Below are 17,324 nucleotides of genomic sequence, written 5' to 3'. Positions count from 1 at the left end.
TTTTGGAATATTCTAATATCTTTAATTTTATATCTAATAAAAAAAATAACAATTTAAAAAAATTAAAAAGCTAAAAAAATTATAAATTTTTACAGTTGTTGTGGTCTAAAAGTTCTAAAATTTTAGAGAATAAAAAAATAGTTTTTTTATTTTTCCAAACTTTTATTGATAAATAGTGAATCAACCGGAAGTTGTTATGGAGTGACTAGAAAGCACTGATGCTCACCGTTACACCATCGACGCTTGTGAAAGTAAGTTACAACTCGAGCATATAAAATTAATTTTATGCATTATATCGGTATGTATTTCACTACAAAATTTTTAATATAAAGAAATACTTAAAGAAAAAACGCAATAAACACTTTTTAAAGTTTGCGATAATAAAACGTAATTTCTTAAACTTTTTCGTGTGTGTTGTGGTTAATTAAAATAATTAATATCAGTGACATTTTAAATACTTACAGTACTACGTTTTTACAATATAATACGTAAATAAAATTTATTGAAATTTAATACAAATAATTGATATTCATTTGAAAAATTGTTCTTTAAGCTTTGGTTTACCACTGGCTGTCAATAGATTTTATTCAAAAAACTTTAAACATAATTTTTAGTCGAGTATAATACTTTATTGATCATAAGTAAAGTACAAAATTCAAAATAATTCATTACAGTTAGCATATATTAGACAGGTATTAATGTTTTATACTACATTTAGCTCAATTTTGTTGTAATAATTTATCTTATTTGTTTTCATTAGTTGAAAACAAACGTTTTATTTCTTTCTTAGTTTTATGTTTTGTTTTTCTGAAAGGATTAAAAAAAAATTTTTCATGTTTCTTTTTTTTTGTAAGTTTTCAGTTGATAAAGTGTTTAAACTTTGAAATATTTAATTAAGCTTTCAGTGCTCATGAATTTGGCTTATACTGAGTTCAAACAAATTAAAAATTTGAAAAAATGATTCAATACTAAATTCTGCAAAACTATGTTTCAAACAATTATTTTTTATAGGAACATAACAGACATACTGCAAGTAAGCACGCGTTAATATTTTTTAGTTCAATTACTTTTCAAGTTAGTTTTTATCGGCTCTACATGTTGTCGTATTGTTGCATGAGTAATTTAAAAATTTTAAATTTTAATATGAAAATTTTACATCACATTGGAGAAATAAGGAATCCGTAGAGAATCTGATGACTTGTACTGATGAGAAGATTGAAATAGCGAACGCTTATGGGGGAGCTTGATCAAATAAAAAGAAAGAGTTAATACGTTTATGTTTTCATTTTAAAAAGCTTTATTTCTAACCTTAAGAAAATTTGATAAATACTTCACTATTTTCTATTTAGTGTAGCTTTCAAGTTTGCACGAAAGTACAAAATTGCACGAGGGTACAAAATTGCACGAAGATACTTTTGCACGAAGACACTTTTGCACGAGAGGATAAAATTTCACGTAATAAATTTGCACAAAGACACTTTTGAACGAAGGGTAACTTTTGCACGAAGAAATTTTTGCACTTAATACTTATTAAGCATTAATGCAAAGTAAGACTTGAATTACCATTTTAAATTATGTATTAAAAATACAGTAATCGTTAACGCGCTGATCTTTGAATCCAGAGGTTCCGGGTTCGAATCCTGGCAGAGATGCATGTTTTAAGTAATAATAATTCTTATTAGTTGTAACTTATATTTATATGTTCTACTTTAGATAAAAAACATCATTATTTACGTAAAAATGATTAAAAAAAAAATTAATTCAAATTAAGCATTATAAATATATAAATTATTTATCATTAGCTTTAAAATCTACTAGCTTTACAGTAGTAAACGGGTTATCAAAATACAAAGCAATATAGTTGTATTTGATAATATGTTTAACGGTGTAGCTGCTAAAGTGTTAAAATAATTTTAAAAACTTAACAGCATCAAATAGTTTAAAATATATATATATATAGCACTAAATCTTCAAGTAATAAATTTTAAATGACATAAACGTGCTTTAATAGTTACGTCATAACGCTTACTTATGAGTTTCTATATGAAAAGTAACGTTTGACAAAATAGTCCTACATGGTCTAATGGTTAGGATTCCTGGCTTTAACTCAGGCGGCCCGGGTTCGATTTCCGGTGAAGCAACCTTTTGTTTGAAAAGAAAATTAGAAATTGTTTTTTAAACAGTATTGTATATTTCGTTTTTAAACTAAAAAAATATATGAACACATATATATATAGTTGTTTGTACCTTAAATACATAAAATTAAATACTATAACAAATTAAAAATCCTGATTAAACGTTAAATTTAAACAAACTTCAATCTAAAAAAATTCTATACAAGTTTATGCGAGCAGGAGCAACTCGTGCAGGAACAATTCGAGCATGGACAACTAGAGAAGGAATAAACTCGAGCAGGAGCAACTCGAGCAGGAATAACTCGAACAGGGGCAACTCGAGCAGGAACAAATCGAGCAGGGAAAACTCGAGCAGGGGCAACGTCGTTTTTAAGTTACTTGCATTTTTTTTTGTTTTTTATCACTAGTTAGACAAGTCCTAAATTCAAGTTAGTAAATTAAATAATAAAGTTAGTTAATTTATGATTGTGCAAATACATAAACTTACATGAACATAAATAAAAATAAAAGTAGCTACAGTTGTAAAGAACAGTTATGATATACAAAAGTATGCGATATGTGGTTTTTTTTTTTATTTAATTACATTATTATTATTTAAACAAGCATATTCAACTTTTTTTCTGAAAAATTTGCTACTTTTACATATTGTATTTGTAATTTTAATCTAAATGTTTCAAATTACGGGTTTTTTTAATTTGACAATTTCAATCTGCAGCACCACCTAACCAAAAGACCACGCGACGCCACTAGAACATAGCATACTAAAGTAAATTTCATCAAATTAATTGCAATGTTAATTATAATTTAAATAATTTAACTAAAAAAAAATCAAAGAAGATTGTTAAACTTTTGTAACCAAGTGTTCTACAGTTTTGAAGTAATAAATATGAGTTTAACTTATGTGGTATTTAAAATAATTATGTCAACTATAGATAAAACAGGATTTAAAACTTTAATAACAAAGTTAGCTATAAACTGTGTTTTAACAATTACAAATAAACTGAAACTAACTTCAAATCGATAGTTTTTATAAACTTTAGCAAATTTAAAAGACCTGATACCAAGCTTAAATTTGTAAACTGTATTTTAAAATTAAAAAAAGTTAGGTTTTGAAATTTATTAAACTAAGTTAAAAGTACGCTTATTGTGTTAAAGTTTAATTTATAAAAATTTCTATACAAAAAAAATTTCAGCAGTTTATGTTTTTATCTTATGTAGCTGGTTTACATTTCAGTATGTAGTAACCTTAACTGCTTAAAAAAAACTCTTATAGTTGTTATGAAAATTAGGTAAATAAAAAGGCAACAAATTAGCTAGGTTTTAAAACACTGTTTAAATAGACCAATTCAAAAGATAAATACAAAACAATACTTTTGCATGTTCAGTTTACTAATAGTTACGCTTGCGTTTATAAACTTTTTATTCAACGAATTCTATAAGCGTCGATGGTGTAACGGTTAGCATTGGTGCCTTCCAAGCACTAGTTCCGGGTTCGACTCCCGGTCGACGCACTTTTGCTTTTGTTTTTAATGGACTATTTCAAATGATAACTACTTTATCTTTTTTTAATTAGTGAATACAACTTCGAAAAATTTCAAACATAAAACTTTAGTATTATTATTTTACTCCATTTTATAAAGATCTTGTTTTAGGCCTAAAACTTTTTCAATATAGTTTCTTATGGTTTAGATTTAGATAGTTTTAACTTATTAATCAAAAAATTTCTAACATCGAAAAGATATTTCAAAATATACAAACTAGAAATAAGCTTTAGTGGTTAATGTTTAAAGTTGTAACTTAGTTACTAAAGTTATAGATAGTTGCAATTTATTTTAGTAATCAAGTAAATTAACTGACAAAACGCTAATGTTGTTTTCAAAACTTATCAGAAAAAAGTTAATTTATTTTACTGAAATTACAAGTTTAAATGTGTATTAGGCTAATACAGTAAGGTAAAGCTAAAAGTTTAAACTCAATTATGGTATAACAGTTGTAATTATCCTTTTTTTAAGCACATAGTTATAAGGTTTTTAACCCTTAATAGCACTTTGCAATCAGTACTTATAATAACATATACACGAAAACATTTATTTGTATGAATTAAAACTAACAAAAAGTTTACAGCACTTGAATTAGTTCAGTTGCTTAGCAAAGTTAAAAGCTTATTTATCATTTAGTAACAACATTAATTTTTATGATGTTTACTGCTGTTTAAAATTAGAAAAACCTCTCAGTTTCATTAAAAAAAGTTAAAGTTTTATTTAAGATTAATTCTTTTTGTATAACGTAAGCTAAAATATATTTTGGCTGTTTTCAAAGAGTAAAAAACAAAAATAAAAATAAAATAATATATAGATGTATGATATTAGATAGTTAAAAATCAACAAGTTTTAGTTTAGGAAACTGATAAATATTGAAACTAAAATAGCTTTTGGTCATAACATGTTGCAATTTAAGTTATTTTAAATTTTACCATAAAAATAATAAATATAAAGCTTAAAAAGCCAGAGGTCGATGGATCGAAACCATCCTCTGCTACCTTCTTGCTGTAATCGTATAGTGGTTAGTACTTCACGTTGTGGCCGTGACAACCCAGGTTCGAATCCTGGTTACAGCACTTGTTTATTACTGCAATATAAAAATTTATTATTATTAGTTTTCACGAATATATATATGATAAATTTGGTCAACATAAGAAAAATTTATAATAATAATATTTATTTACATACTTATGAGACTTAGTCAAAAGATTTCAATTTATTATAGTTTTATAAGCAATAAAAAGCTCTTATCTTAAAAAATAGTTTTAGATTAAAACTCTGCTTCACTTTAACTCCTTATATAATATTTGCTTTAACATATTTTGTTATAGAAAATTTTTTTGTTTCTTTAAAACGCTTGTTCATAAATAACATACATAAGTTAGCTTAAAATAATAACAAAGAGCATAAAGGTTTACCACATACATGATTTAGTAGTTTTGATTACTAATATATGCACTAAAGTTTAAATGTAATCAACAGTAATATGTTATATTTTTTCGAATTGTATAAAGGTAGATCATGTTTTAGTTTAAATAGTTTTCTAGTTGAAGAGAGTGAATTCTAAAAGTAGATTAGTAGTATATGTTTTACTCTAGCTAAATAAAATAAAACGTTACTATGCAAACAAACATTATTTGAAAAGCAAGTTTAAATGTTTCAGAAAAATTAAGTAATACACAAAGTTTAAGACAATTCAAAACACAAATACAGTATTTCAATTATTGAGCATAATAGAGTAATAATGAAATAAAAACTTTTACACATTAAATATGTATTAGACAGTGAAAGTGGTTAGAACTTCAAAAACTTTATCTTGATGTATTTGAGAAAAGTTTAACTATATTAAACAAAATATCTTTAGAAGCCATTCATATAAAAATAATCTTTGCTAAAATGTTTTAATTAAAGCTTACTTTTTTCAGTTTAAAGTATCGTATAAAACAATTTACTTAAAACACTCTGCATGCAAAAAAACATAGGTTTATAATGGTAAAAAGTTGTTTGTAGACGTCCTCCCAGGTGGTCTAGTGGTTAGGATTCGTGGCTCTCACCCACGCGGCCCGGGTTCGATTCCCGGTCTGGGAAAATTTTTTAATATGTTGAAATAGCCTAAGTTTAAAATTAATTTCTTTAATATTTTCTACCTTATAATGAAAACTTGTAAACTTAATTAAAAAAGTTGCGGATGCTTTCGTTAACATATTTCATTAAGAACTTTAATATAGCGGTTCATTAATTACTACGTGACTAATTGGACTTATGTGAACGCAAAAAATATATACTTAAACTGTTTTGAGCAGTATAGAATTTTGAAAAAGAAGACAGTAATACTTAAACAAATTAGACAATTTAAAATAGTGACTTATGTTTTACTATTTTAAGCACAAAGTTTAAGAAAATTAATAAAAAAAACAGCTTTAGTGCTAAGTATTAATAAAACAAAAAGTCTTATTATCAAAAGTAAAGGAAACACTCTTCATTAAAAGTTAATAACAAAAGTCGTCCTCGGGTGGGCTGGAACCACCAACCTTTCGATTAACAGTCGAACGCGCTAACCGATTGCGCCACGAAGACTTGTTTGATTTACACTTATACAGTTTACATATTAAAGTTTTCTCGCTTAACATGTGCGTTATTTAATTACAATTATGTACTCAGTTGCTGAATTTAAAACAAATCTCAATGCTTTAGTATGAGGTTTTCGAGCATTTTTTTATTAACTCAGTAAACTAACCGTTTTTTTTTAAATTAGTAATTAAAAAAAAAATTCTTTTTCAATAAATAAAATAAGTATTTTTTTTTACAACTACAGTAAAATTACATAACTCTACTTGATATGAAATTTGATTTGAAAATTGTTTTTTAGACTATCTTAAATGTTTAATCTAAATAAAAACTACTTTGAAATTTTAATATCAATATGTCAATTGCTATAAAACACGAGCTTAAACATTTTTTGAATACTGCAGTAATATTTCATATATTTACTGTTATTTATTATTTTTTTTAACCGTATAGCTTTAATTTTGTGTACCCCTAAATTAGTTTTGTGTACCCTAAAAGTTTCGTGCACTCCAAAATAAATTTAGTGTACACCTTGAAGAACACTGTCTTAGACTATCATAAATTTTTTATCTAAATACCAATTACTTTGAAACTTTAATATCAATATGTCAATTACTATAAAAGATGAGCTTGTTCAGTTGTGTATAGAGTAATGTCTTTCAAATATATTTATGCAAATTGATATTTTATTCGCGACCGGTTTCGGTGGCAAGAGATTGCGACCTTTTAAAGCAAAAAATAAAATATTAAACTGCATATAACAATGTTAGTTATTTATACTGTTATTTAAAAACTTATTCATGCGTGAATAATATAAACATAACAAAATCTAAAATGTTGCATATTCGAAAATTCAAGTATGTCAGAGTATATTTAGGTAAAATTAGTACTAGTTTTTTTTTAAACGAATTGAATTAATATTAATATAATGAGTCAAAAAAAAAAAACTTAGTTCAAAGCTTTTTTTTTTTAATAATTATACCTTGAAATTTATCTAAATGAAATTAAGAATTGTCTAAAATTGTGATTTTAAGTCAATAGTCAACAAAACATTAATAAAACTCAAAGTCACTGAAGATTTCAAAATCTAATTTGTATTAAGTTAACATAACAGTAAAAATTTAAACGGATTTAAGAACTATCTAAAAAAAGTCTAAAAGTTTATCTTAGTTGCATTAAGAACTATCTAAAAAAACTTTTTTTTTGATTTAAGCCAATTGTCAACAAAAAATCAATAAAAAAATCAAGAAAAATAACCTATTTTGTACTATAATTATACTTTGGTTTAAGTTTTGTCTGCTTTCCAGTTTATTATTAAAAATTTATTTCTGTGTCTGCATGAGTTCATTAATTCCGTTCTTTTGTTGATGCAACTTGTACCATATTTTAGTATTAATAAAGCTTCTTTTTAGCACAATCTGCATGTCATAATTCCTAGTTTAGATTTTTTTTTTCCTTTGTAATATTTTCCAACTTATTTTGTATTTCTTGTTTTCACTTTTTATTTGATGGGTTAATTTTGAGAGTTCAGTTGCTTGTTTTTACTGGAGGTAGTTTTTGTCATTTAGATTGCTTATTATTGTTTTGTGTAGATATACGTTTTTTTAGTTGATTAGCACTTAGTCCAATGTATACTTTTGTTAAATTATCTGTTTCTATTGTTGCCTGGTAATTTACATTTTCTGCCCTACATTCTCTCCTTCTAGCGGGCAAGTTTCTTTCTTTCTGCAATTGCATGATTCATCTTTGTTTACTTTATTGTTGTTTATTGCTTTTTTGTTGTGGGTTTTTATTATTGTTTCAATGTTTGACATGCAGCTGTAGCTTAATTTTATATTGTTTTTGTTTAAATATTTTTTTAATTTACTATTAAATGAAAATTTAAATTAATCATTGAAGCACTTTATCTACGTTATAATGTGAATAATAAAAAAATAATTCAGATTATTTGTTAGTTGCGATCAAATAGGTCAAGAAAATTTCAATTAACAGCCTTATAAATAAATTGCTGAAACCTAAATTACTACGTAAATTGTTGCTACAAAACTTAAAAATTTGTCTGCAAGATGAGAAAAATAAATCATTTACATTGTCACGTAATAAAACTGTACGGTTTAAAAATACTAAAAAGTAGTTTTACTTGCAGCCGCCATAGCTCAGTGGCAGAGTGCTGGTCTTATAAACCAGCAGTCGACAGTTCAATCTTCTCTGGCGGAATGTTTAGTGCCTTGTATTTAACTATTATCATTTACTCATAATGTTTTTCAAACTTGCATTTTGTTTGTAAAGTTTTTTTTTTCTTCATTGATTTTATTTTTAAGTATTTATGGTTATACTTTTAAATTTTTTCTTAATGTTGTTCATGCAAGTGTAAAATATTTTCCAGATGGTCTTGATTATTGGTTTATTGAACAAAAACGAAAAATTGCTCAAATTTTTTTGGTTCAAGGACCTGGGTACGCAAAAAAACCTCTCGGTCATCGATTGCATACCCAACTTAATCAAAGTTATAATAATCTACAAATTAAAAAATTTTAGTGTCAAAATTTAAATTCTAAAACGAAAATCTTTATCTAAAATAAGAATATAAAACTTCACAACATTAAATATTTTTCAAAAAATAGAATATATCAAAAAAACAATTTATATACACACACGTATCTAACATTAAATACATATTAAATTTATTTTGAACTTTACGTCAAAAAGTAGATTTTATATCTGAAATGATTTTAATTTTAAAGTTCATCAATAGTTCAAGCAACTATTTTAGGCTTTTATATGATTTAAAAAAGAGTTATAAGCTATACGGTTAAAAAAAATAATAAATAACAATAAATATATGAAATATTACTGCAGTATTCAAAAAATGTTTAAGCTCGTGTTTTATAGCAATTGACATATTGATATTAAAATTTCAAAGTAGTTTTTATTTAGATTAAACATTTAAGATAGCCGAAAAAACAATTTTCAAATCTAATTTCATATCAAGTAGAGTTATGTAATTTTACTGTAGTTGTAAAAAATAAATACTTATTTTATTTATTGAAAAAGAAATTATTTTTAAATTACTAATTTAAAAAAAAATGGTTAGTTTACTGAGTTGATAAAAAAGTGCTCGAAAACCTTCATACTAAAGCATTCAGATTTGTTTTAAATTCAGCAACTGAGTACATAATTGTAATTAAATAACGCACATGTTAAGCGAGAAAACTTTAATATATGAACTGTATAAGTGTAAATCATACAAGTCTTCGTGGCGCAATCGGTTAGCGCGTTCGACTGTTAATCGTAAGGTTGGTGGTTCGAGCCCACCCGAGGACGACTTTTGTTATTAACTTTAAATGAAGAGTGTTTTCCTTTACTTTTGATAATAAGACTTTTTGTTTTATTAATGCTTAGCACTAAAGTTGTTTTTTTTAATTTTCTTAAACTTTGTGCTTAAAATAGTAATACATAAGTCACTATTTTAAATTGTCTAATTTGTTTAAGTATTACTGTCTTCTTTTTTGAAATTCTATACTGCTCAAAATAGTTTAAGTATATATTTTTTGCGTTCACATAAGTCCAATTAGTCACGTAGTAATTAATGAACCGCTATATTAAAGTTCTTAATGAAATATGTTAACGAAAGCATCCGCAACTTTTATAATTAAGTTTAGAAGTTTTCAAATTTTAAAAGTTAATTTTAAACTTAGGCTATTTCAACATAATAAAAAATGTTCCCAGACCGGGAATCGAACCCGGGCCGCGTGGGTGAGAGCCACGAATCCTAACCACTAGACCACCTGGGAGGACTTCTACAAACAACTTTTTACCATTATAAACCTATGTTTTTTTGCATGCAGAGTGTTTTAAGTAAATTGTTTTATACGATACTTTGAACTGAAAAAAGTAAGCTTTAATTAAAACATTTTAGCAAAGATTATTTTTTTTTAAATGGCTTCTAAAGAACTTTTGTTCAATATAGTTAAACTTTTCTCAAATACATCAAGATAAAGTTTTTGAAGTTCCAACCACTTTCACTGTCTAATACATATTTAATGTGTAAAAGTTTTTATTTCATTATTACTCTATTATGCTCAATAATTGAAATACTGTATTTGTGTTTTCAGTTGTCTTAAACTTTGTGTATTACTTAATTTTTCTGAAACATTTAAACTTGCTTTTCAAATAATGTTTGTTTGCATAGTAACGTTTTATTTTATTTAGCTAGAGTAAAACATATACTATTAATCTACTTTAAAAAATCACTCTCTTCAACTAGAAAACTATTTAAACTTAAACATGATCTACCTTTATACAATTCGAAAAAATATAACATATTACTGTTGATTACATTTAAACTTTAGTGCATATATTAGTAATCAAAACTACTAAATCATGTATGTGGTAAACCTTTATGCTCTTTGTTATTATTTTAAGCTAACTTATGTATGTTATTTATGAACAAGCGTTTTAAAGATACAAAAATTTTTTCTATAACAAAATATGTTAAAGCAAATTTTATATAAGGAGTTAAAGTGAAGCAGAGTTTTAATCTAAAACTCTGATTTTAAATCTGTACATTTTTTTCAATTTAACTATATACTATCAATTTTTTGTCGATTGTTGCATAGTTTGTAATTTCAATACGTTTTTTGCAGCAAAACAGTTTGAAAATCTGTTTTACGATAAAACTGAGTAGCTTTATATTTTTTAATAAATCTTAAAACTTTAAAATTAAAAGTTTTTTGAATTGTTTCTTGTCATAAATCAATTTTAACCAAGTATTTAATAATTACAAAAATTTACTCACTGGATGTTATGTTTCTATCAATTAACTATAATTTTTTTTGTTTATAATTGAGTTCTAAAGTTAAGCTTACAAATATTTAAGTAAATAAAATGAAAAAAGTGTAGTTTTTTTTATACAGTTTGTCGACGTTTGTATATATAATATAATGCTAATTATAACTTACACAGTCGTACGTTTTTGTATTTAGGTTGCAAATAGTTTTTTTTTTTTTACTTTAGCTGAAAGTAACAAAATAATTTAAACTATTTACTAGAAATTAAAGTACTGGACAGGAAAAGATGTTATCAAACTATTAGTAATAATTTGTACTAAAAATTTACTTTAATAAAAACAAAAAGGTGTCTAGTTTGGGCTATCTTCAATATATCTTAAAGTTCTAACTAATTTTTTTAAATGTGCTACTTATAAGTATAAACAAATTAAAGATTGATAAGTTATTTACTTAAACTTGAGAACACTTCTATAAACATGATTATAAGTAAGATAAATATTTTAAGTTTTTTAAGTTTAAGTTGGTTACATAAGACACTTAAAATGTAAAAAGGTTACTTTTTAAGTTAAAGAGTATTGCTAAGTTTCCAATTTTAGCGTATAGTAATCAAACGTTAATTTTAACATTGGACGTCAATCGTTTAAAATCACTTTTAAACGTAAACTCTATTTTTAATGTAAAGTATACTTTGAACAGTAAACTAGTTTTGTGTTATTTTATCACCAATCACATATAAACTAAAACTTACTTGCAACTTTATTTTGTTATACAAATTGCTATGATCACATATAAATTAAAATTTATTTTTAACATTGTACATACGTTCAAATGGTTTTATTTAATTGTAAGAAAAACTTTTTATTGGCTCTCCAAATATTTTTTTTTTAAGTTGATGTGACTTTTGTTTTATTTTTAATTGCAAAGAAAATAATTTAGTTTTTCGAATATTGAAAAACTAAGCATTCATGTTTTAATTAAAGTTTTGAAACAGTAAACAAATTAGTCAGTGATTAATATTTACTTATTAAAAATTCATTATAATGCTAGTACAGTTTACCAAAAAAATTGCTAGTTTCATCAATTTAAATCTACTTGTTATAATTCAAAAAAGCTACGTATAATGTAGTATATAATTTAAATACTCAGTTTATATTCGATTACTGGGTTGGCCGAGTGGTTAAGGCGTTGGACTTAAGTTCCAATGGACGATTGTCCGCGTGGGTTCGAACCCCACATCCAGTATTTTTTACGTGTAGTATTATTATTTTTCTTTTTATAACTGTAAGTTTTGAACTAAAAAAGATTTGGCTTAAAAGCCTTATAAATTTTATTTATTTAACTTAAGTGTTTACAATTTACTTTATAAGTTCATAGTTTTAGAAGCTTGTAGTTTTTATGTTTAGTTGAGAAAGTTTTTAAGTTTTTATCCTATTTTACGCATCATAACGTGTTTTATGCTATTAACTTACTATAAAGACGTTTCTAAAAGTAAACTAAAAAAGTTTAAGCTCGTTTTCTTTTGACTGTTACCTTAAGTTATAGTAATGATTTTAATTAACATTTTTAAAATTAAAACACCATATTTAGAGGGTTGAATACGTATGAAAGTTTAAAAAAAAAAACTTTTTTAATCATAGATAATTTTTATAGTATATTTAGTTTATAATGCATGGAATAACTTGATTGATTTTACAAAAAACTAAGCGTAGTAATACATAATTAAACTAAATGTAGTTTAAACAATAGATAAGTTTCAAAAATAAATAGAGTATAAATAAATATATTTTTCTAATTGAATCTACGGTTTTCTACATTTGTTGATAAATAGTTTTATTACATCTTGCTCTAGTTATTTGTTATTTAACCTACATTGGGCCCACAGGCTACAAAGTTTTACTTATATGAACGCGATAGTTGGATACCACATAACCGACTGCGTGGCCTAATGGATAAGGCGTCTGACTCCTAATCAGAAGATTACGGGTTCGTGTCCCGGCGTGGACTTCTTATCACAACTGCATTCGTTCTTATCATCAGAGGTAATTCGTTGGCTTGGAAATAACCTAATTGTAAAATTCAACCGAATAAATTGTTTCCTTATATTTTTTTTTGAAAAATAACTTCAACTCAAAATTTAAATTTAGTAATGTTTCACCTGTTTGAACTAAATCAAACGAGATCATCACTCGAAAAAAACTGTAATTTTTTTTCAATATAAACAAGTAAGAAGACATTAGGCTAAACTTTATTTAAAACTTGCGTTTATGTGTAAGAAAACAAAAACAAAATAAAACTTATAGCTTAAAGCTATCAACTTCGGAAAATTATTATATCGCCAGGTTAGTTTATGTTAAGGTTAGAAAAATGTAAGCTACTTAATAATAATATAATTTTAAAACATAAACAAAAAATATACTTACAATTAGCATGCTTATAAGATTCGTGAACAACAAGAAAAAACAACTCTTGTAACTAAAACACTAGGTTAATTACTGCTTTTAGTGTTTAAAATTCAATTATTGTATTGTGACGTAATTATAACTTAGGCATATAAAATCTTATAGCTCTATTAATTAGAAATTTTGAAATTAGTTACTTTTGTTGGTTTTAATATTTGCTTGTACTAGTTGAAATAGTGGGGAACAGGTCAAAATTACACGAAGACAAAATTGCACGAGGGCACAAAACTGCACGAAGATACTTTTGCACCAAGGGTCAGTTTTGGACGTAGGGTCATTTTTGCACGAGAGTAAAATAAAGCAAAAGAAAACTATAAGATAAATTAACATAATACCAAAAAAAAAATTTTATGCATAAAGTAATACTTATTTTATATATATAAGTATATAATTTAAAATATATATTATATTATAAACTATAAATATAATATATTATAAATTATATATTTGTAAGTATATAAGTACTTATACATAAATGTGTTGTAATAGCAAAAATTAAAATAAAAAAACAACTAATAAAAGTTGTTATAAAAATAAAAAACTAATAAATCAAAAAACATTAAGTAAAATAAAATAATAAAAAATTAAAAAAAGTCATTTTAATACAAAAAAAAAAAATTCAACCCGTGCAAAAATTTCTTCTTGCAAAAGTGACCCTTCGTTCAAAAGTGTCTTTTTGCAAGTTTATTACGTGCAATTTTATCCTCTCGTGCAAAAGTTTCTTCGTGCAAAAGTATCTTCGTGCAATTTTGTGCCCTCATGCAATTTTGTACGCTCGTGCAAACTTTGATGCTACACTAAATAGAAAATAGTGATGTATTTATCAAATTTTCTTAAGGTTAGAAATAAAGCATTTTAAATCAAAACATGAACGTATTAACTCGTTCCCTTTATTTATAGAAGTTCTCCCGTCAGCATTCGCTATATTCATCTTCTCATCATTACTCATGCAACAATACGACAACTTGCAATTATAAATAAAAACTAACTTTAAAGGTGATTGAATTAAAAAATATTAACGCGTTCTTACTCGCAGTATGTCTGTGATGTTCCTATTAAAAATAATTGTTTGAAGCATAGTTTATCAGAACTTAGTCTTGAAACATATTTTAAAATTTTTGATTTGTTTGAACTCAGTATAAGCCAAGTTTATCAGCACTGTAAGCTTAATTAAATATTTCAAAGTTTAAACACTTTATCAACTGAAAAATTATAAAAAAAAAAAACATGAAAAAACATTTTTAAATCCTTTTAACAAAACAAAACATAAAATTAAAAAAAAAAAAGTTTGTTCTCACGTAATGAAAACAAATAAGATAAATTATTACAACAAAATTGAGCGAAATATAGTATAAAACATTAATACCTGACTAATAAATGCTAGTTGTAATGAAATACTTTTATGATCAATAAAGTATTATACTCGACTAAGGTTTATGTTTAAAGTTTTTTGAATAAAATTTATTGACAGCCAGTGGTAAACCAAAACTTAAAGAACAATTTTTCAAATGAATATCAATTATTTCTATAAAATTTTAATAAACTTTATTCTGTTGTTTTTGTAAAAACGTAGTACTGTAAGTATATAAAATGTTACTGATTTTAATTGTTTTAAATAACCACAAAACAAACGTATATTAAGAAAAAGTTGAAGAAATTACGTTTTATAGTTGCAAAGTTTGAAAAGTGTTTATTACGTTTCTTTCTTTAAGTATTTGTTGATATTAAATCATTGTTAATAAATTACATACCGATATAATCCATGAAATTAATTTTATATGCTCGAGTTGTAAATTACTTTCACAAGCGTCGATGGTGTAACGGTTAGCATCAGTGCTTTCTAGTCACTCCATAACAACTTCCGGTTGATTCACCATTTATTAATAAAACTTTGGAAAAATACAAAAACTATTTTCTATTCTCTAAAATTTTAGAACATTTAGACTACAACAACTGATAGTGATAGAGGACCTGAAGGCTCATTATATAAACTAAGTATTACCATAAAAAGCCAACCTTGCTAATACATTCTAAATAGGACCTCTTTGTGATATTTACCTAAGTACTGTTCAATAAGTTTTACAATTTATTACACATTACAATATAAACAAATTAAACACACACTACAAAGAATACATAACATAATAGTCGATTAAATAATACTCAGCTTAAATAAGAGTTAACAGGTGGCTTTGGCTCACCATTCTACCAAAAGCAACGTTTATTCAAAGTTATCATATTTAAGCATTGAGAAATTGGGAACCGTTCAGTTCCAACCCGCGCATAATTCCCACCCGATCAATTCCAACCCAAATCAAATCCCTTCCGATCATTTCCCACCCGCACAACTCCCACCTGAATCAAATCCCACCCGATCAAATCCAACTTGAATCAAATCCCACCCGAATCAAATCCAACCCGATCATTTCCCACCCGATCATTTCCCACCAGAATCAAATCCCATCCGATCAAATCCAACCCAAATCTAATCCCACCCGAAACAAATCCCACACGATCATTTCCCACCCGCACAATTCCCACCCGAATCAAATCCCACTCGAATCAAATCCCACCCAATCAAATCCCACCCAAATCAAATCCCACCGGATCAATTCCTACCCAAATCAATTCCCACCCGATCATTTCCCAAACGAATCAATTCCCACCCGAATCAATTCCCATCCACATATTTCCTACCCGGTCAATTCCCACTATATTATTAAACCCGATTATATTTATTCTTGTACGAATTAAAAATTTTAATACGTTTGGAACTCACATTAAAATTTTATTTTTTGTATTTTTAAAAATCGTTTGAAATATGAAAATAGTAAGGTAAAAACGATTTTTTTATTTAAGCTAAAATTTTTACTGTTGCTTATTTTATCATGTTTTTAGTTTAATGTCATTTTTGTTTGTTGATAACTACGATAATTAAATAATTACGACTTGCGAGCAACAAAAAGTTGGTCTGTTACTTGTAAAATGCTATCATTGTTACTAAAGTTTAATCTAGATCAGGTTTGAATAATAATTAAGTTTTTAGTATCGGTACCATTTTCTATCATGCTAACTAATTTATGTCCAATTAGTTTTTTTTTTTGTACGAGTTGAAACAATTGACATTGACACTTAATTATATTTTAGTTTTTGTAACTACTTAAAACAACAAAATAATATAGTACTGTACAACATAGTTTTTTTCAATAAGAACTTTGAAATTTTAAAATTATTTTAATGCTTATTATATTAAACTCTAGACCTAAACTACTTTTGTTCGTTTATGACTAGATTTTTTTAAGTAATTACGGCCGGCAAGGAAAATTGGCCTATCTTTTGTAAATTTATCTTCATTAAGAATGTAGTATGATAATTAACCAAAGATTTATAATTACAAATTTTATTAACCAATTTCAGAAATAAAAGAGTTTAATTACGAACAAAAACGAATGCTGACACAGATACTACAATATTTAAGTTATTGGCTTAAATGCCTTATATATAAATTGATTCAACTAAATCAATCCCACTAAAGAACTTAGAACTTTTTTTTAACGTTGAGTTCTACATTTTTAAAATAACTAAAATATCAACATTATTGAAAATGGAGAGATGAAAAATTGAATATATAATAATAACCAGACAAATTATCAATAAACTTTGTAAACAAAAGAATTTCTGAACGAACAAAAACTTATACAGATACTAATAAGTTGAAGTTGTGGGCTTAAATGCCTCTTATAAAAATGGATACTTGATCATGGCATTAATAATCAAATATTTTTTTTACAAAGTTTTACATTTTTAATACAACTGAAATTCAACCTTAAA

General features: G+C 25.6%; 6 non-coding genes across 6 annotated transcripts; 5 read left to right on the top strand and 1 right to left on the bottom strand.

Annotated features, from left to right (window-relative positions):
* Window positions 1–3,574: 3,574 nt before the first annotated feature.
* On the top strand, window positions 3,575–3,646 carry Trnag-ucc (transfer RNA glycine (anticodon UCC)). The gene has a single exon. It is a non-coding gene; the product is annotated as a tRNA-Gly (tRNA).
* Window positions 3,647–4,680: 1,034 nt separating this feature from the next.
* Window positions 4,681–4,752, top strand: Trnah-gug (transfer RNA histidin (anticodon GUG)). Its single transcript has one exon. It is a non-coding gene; the product is annotated as a tRNA-His (tRNA).
* Window positions 4,753–5,692: 940 nt separating this feature from the next.
* Window positions 5,693–5,764, top strand: Trnae-cuc (transfer RNA glutamic acid (anticodon CUC)). Its single transcript has one exon. It is a non-coding gene; the product is annotated as a tRNA-Glu (tRNA).
* Window positions 5,765–9,494: 3,730 nt separating this feature from the next.
* Window positions 9,495–9,568, top strand: Trnan-guu (transfer RNA asparagine (anticodon GUU)). The gene has a single exon. It is a non-coding gene; the product is annotated as a tRNA-Asn (tRNA).
* A 398-nt stretch (window positions 9,569–9,966) lies between these two features.
* Window positions 9,967–10,038, bottom strand: Trnae-cuc (transfer RNA glutamic acid (anticodon CUC)). Its single transcript has one exon. It is a non-coding gene; the product is annotated as a tRNA-Glu (tRNA).
* A 2,155-nt stretch (window positions 10,039–12,193) lies between these two features.
* On the top strand, window positions 12,194–12,276 carry Trnal-uaa (transfer RNA leucine (anticodon UAA)). The gene has a single exon. It is a non-coding gene; the product is annotated as a tRNA-Leu (tRNA).
* The last annotated feature ends 5,048 nt before the right edge of the window (window positions 12,277–17,324 follow it).

This window comes from Thalia democratica, chromosome 2 (genome assembly GCF_965202585.1).
Source record: "Thalia democratica chromosome 2, ktThaDemo2.hap1.1, whole genome shotgun sequence".
In the NCBI taxonomy this organism is placed as follows: domain Eukaryota; kingdom Metazoa; phylum Chordata; class Thaliacea; order Salpida; family Salpidae; genus Thalia; species Thalia democratica.
The sequence above is the reverse complement of the archived record's forward strand: the minus strand, read 5'-3'. Positions and strand labels throughout refer to the sequence as shown.